Genomic DNA, 4,335 nt, shown 5'->3' on the forward strand with positions numbered 1-4,335 from the left:
TGCTAGGAATTTATCCAAGGGATACAGGAGTACTGATGCATAGGGGCACTTGTACCCCAATGTTCATAGCAGCACTCTCAACAATAGCCAAATTATGGAAAGAGCCTAAATGTCCATCAACTGATGAATGAATAAAGAAATTGTGGTATATATACACAATAGAATACTACCTGGCAATGAGAAAAAATGAAATATGGCCTTTTGTAGCAACGTGGATGGAACTGGAGAGTGTAATGCTAAGTGAAATAAGCCATACAGAGAAAGACAGATACAATATGGTTTCACTCTTATGTGGATCCTGAGAAACTTAACAGGAACCCATGGGGGAGGGGAAGGAAAAAAAAAAAAAAGAGGTTAGAGTGGGAGAGAGCCAAAACATAAGAGACTGTTAAAAACTGAGAACAAACTGAGGGTTGATGGGGGGTGGGAGGGAGGAGAGGGTGGGTGATGGGTATTGAGGAGGGCACCTTTTGGGATGAGCACTGGGTGTTGTATGGAAACCAATTTGTCAATAAATTTCATATATATATATATATAAAAAAAGAAATACAATTTTTTTTTTGGTTTTTAATTCTGAAGTTAGTTTTTAAAAAATGTAGTCTTGGCTTCAGTAGAATCCAGTGATTCATCACTTACATATAACACCCAGTACTCATCCCAACAAGTGCCCTCCTTAAGCTTTTTACTATTAATCTCGCCCCCATCAATCTTCAGTGTGTTCTCTGCACTTAAGAGTCTTACATGGTTTGCCTCTCTCTCTGTTTTTATCTTATTTTTCCTTCTCTTCCCCTAAGATTATCTATTAAGTTTCTCAAATTCCACATATGAGTGAAATCTTGTGATATCTTTCTATGATTGACTTGTTTCACTTAGCATAATACCCTACAGTTCTATTCATGTTGTTGAAAATGGCAAGATTTCATTCTGTTTCATCACCAAGTAGTATTCCATTGTGTATATATACTGCATCTTCTTCATTCATTCATCAGTTGATGGACATTTGGGCTCTTCCCATACTTTGGCTATTGTTGATAGCACTGCTATAAACATTGGGATGCATGTGCCCCTTCAAATCAGGATTTCTGTATTCTTTGGATAAATTCCTAGTAGTGAAATTGCTGAGTCTTTGAGTAATTCTATTTTTAATTTTTTGAAGAACTTCCACACTATTTTCCAGAGCGGCTGCACCAGTTTGCATTCCCACCAACAGTGCAATAGGGTTCCCCTTTCTCCACATCCTTGTCAACATCTGATGTTTCCTGAGTTGTTAATTTTAGCTATTCTGACTGGTGTGAGATGGTATCTATTGTGGTTTTGATTTGTATTTCCCTGATGATACACAATTTTGAGCATCTCTTCATGTGTCCACTTGCCATCTGGATGTCTTCTTTGGAAAAATGTCTGTTCATGTCTTTTGCCTGTTTCTTCACTGGATGATTTGTTTTTGGGTGTTGCATTTGGTAAGTTCTTTGTAGACTTGTGATACTAACCCTTTATCTGATATGTCATTTGCAAATATCTTCTCCCATTTCACTGGTTGTCTTTTAGTTTTGTTGATTGTTCATAGCTTTTTATCTTGATGAGGTCCCAATAGTTCATTTTAGCTTTTGCTTCTCTTGTCTTCGGTGACATATCAAGTAAGAAGTTACTTCAGCCAAGGTCAAAGAAGTTGCTGCCTGTGTTCTCCTCTAGGATTTTGATGGTTTCCTGTCTCACATTAGGTATTTCATCCATTATTAATTTATTTTTGTGTATGGTGTGAGAAAGTGGTCCAGTTTCATTCTTTTGCATGCTGCTATCCAGTCCTCCCAGCACCATTTGCTGAAGACACTTTTTTTCCACTGGATACTCTTTCCTGCTTTATTGAGGATTAGCTGGCCATATATTTGTGGGTCCAGTTTTGGGTTCTCTGTTCTATTCCATTGATCTATGTGTCTGTTTTTTGTGCCAATACCACACTGTCTTGATAATTACAACTTTGTAATACAGGTTTAAGTCTGGGATTGTGATGACTCCAGCTTTGGTTTTCTTTTTCAACATTACTTTGGCTATTCAGGGACTTTTGTGGTTCCATACAAATTTTAGGATTGTTCTAGCTCTGTGAAGAATACTGGTGCTATTTTGATAGGGATTGCATTGAACATGTAGATTGCTTTGGGTAGTATTGACATTTTTAACAATGTTTGTTCTTCCAATCCATGAACATGGAGTGTTTTTCCATTTCTTTGTGTCTTCTTCCATTTCTTTCACAGGTTTCTATAGTTTTCAGCATATTGATCTTTTAGCTCTTTGTTTAGGTTTATTCCTAGGTATTTTATGGGTTTTGGTGCAATTGTGAATGGGATTAGTTTCTATTTCTCTTTCTATTGCTTCATTTTTGGTGTATAAAAATGCAACTGATTTCTGTACATTGATTTTATATCCTGTGACTTTGCTGAATTCATGTATCAGCTCTAGCAGTTTTTTGGTGAAGTCTTTTGGGTTTCACATGTAGAGTATAATGTCATCTGCAAAGAGTGAAACTTTGACTTCTTATTTGCCAATTTGGGTGCATTTTATTTCTTTTTGTTGTCTGATTGCCGAGGCTAGGACTTCCAACACTATGTTAAACAACACTGGTGAGAATGGGCATCCCTGTTGTATTCCTGATCTGAGGAGGAAAGCTCTCAGTTTTTCCCCATTGAGGATGATTGGTTTTACTATATCAGTCCTATATCCTGCCACTTTGCTGAATTCATTTATTAGTTCTAAAAGCCTTTTTGTGTATGAGTGTATTCCTTAGGATTTTCCATATATAAGATGATGTCATCTGCAAATAGAGGTAATTTTAATTCTTTTTTTCCAACCAAGTTTCCTTTTATTTCTTTTCCCTGTCTAATTACCCCAGCTAGAATCTCCAGTGCAATGTTGAATAGAAGTTGCAAGAGTTGGTACCCTTGTCTTGTTATTAATAATGGGTAAAAACATTTAGTTTTCCACCACTGCATATGATGTTAACTGTGTTTTTTTTATTGTGATAAAATACATATAACATATAATGCATCATACAACCATTTTTAAGTTTACTGTTCTGTGGCATTAAGTCCATTAGCGTTGTTCTGCAACCATCACAACCATCCGTCTCCAGAACTTTTTCATCTTCCTACACTGAAACTTTGTCCACATTAATCTCTAACTCTCATTCTCTCCCACCTCCAGTCCCTGGTAACCACCATTTTATTTTTGTCTCTGTGAATGTGACTACTGTAGATATTTCGTATTAGAGGAAGTGGAATCATGTCCTTTTGTGTGTGGCTTATTTCATTTAGCATAATGTCTTCAAGGTCCATCCATGTTGTAGCATGTGTCAGTATTTTATTCCTTTTTCAGGTTGAGTAATATTCCATTTTATGGGTGTACTACATTTTGTTTATCCATTTATCCATTGATGGAAATTTTAGTTGCTTCCACCTTTTGGCTACTGTGAATAATGGGGCTATAAACATGGGTGTACAAATATTTTACTTTCAACTATTTTAGTTATATACCCAGAATTGGAATTGCTGGATTACATGGTAATTCTATTTTTAATTTTTTGAATAACTGCCATATTGCTCTCTGTAACAGCTGCATCATTTTACATTCCCACCAGCAGTGCAGAAGTGTTCCTGTTTCTCCACATTTTGTTAAGACTTGTTATTTTAAGGGTGTCTGGGGAGCTCAATCAGTTAAGTGTCCGACTCTTGATTTTGGCTGAGGTCATGATCTCACAGTTGTGAGATCAAGGGATATTGTTTCTTCCTCTCCCTCTGCCCCTCCCACTCTCCCACCCCTACTCTCATAAAAAAGGAAAAAAAGATTTGTTCTGTTCTGTTTTGTTTTGTTTTGCTAATAATAACCATCCTAATGAATGTAAAATGGTATCACATTGTGGTTTGGATTTGCATTCCCCTAATAATTAGTGATGTCGAGCATCTTTTCATGTGTTTACTGTTCATTTGTATACCTTTAGAGAAATTTCCACTCAAGTCTTTTGCCCATTTTAAAACCAGGTTGTTTTTTGTTGTTGTGAAGTTGTAGATATTTTTATATATTAGTCCCTTAACAAGTATATGATTTGCAAATATTTTCTCCCATTCTGTGGGTTTTTTTCACTCTGTCTTTGGTGTACAAGAGTTTTTAATTTTGATGTAGTCAATTTATTTTTTCTTTCTTTGCCTGTACTTTTGGTGTCATATCCAAAAAATCACTGTCTTATCCAGTGTCATGGAGCTTTTTTCTGTTTTCTTCTAAGAATTTTATTTTAGCTCTTACACTGTGGTCTTCGATCTATTTTGAGTTACATTTTATATATGT

The sequence above is a fragment of the Lynx canadensis genome, chromosome A3, assembly GCF_007474595.2.
Source record: "Lynx canadensis isolate LIC74 chromosome A3, mLynCan4.pri.v2, whole genome shotgun sequence".
NCBI classification, from domain to species: Eukaryota; Metazoa; Chordata; class Mammalia; order Carnivora; family Felidae; genus Lynx; species Lynx canadensis.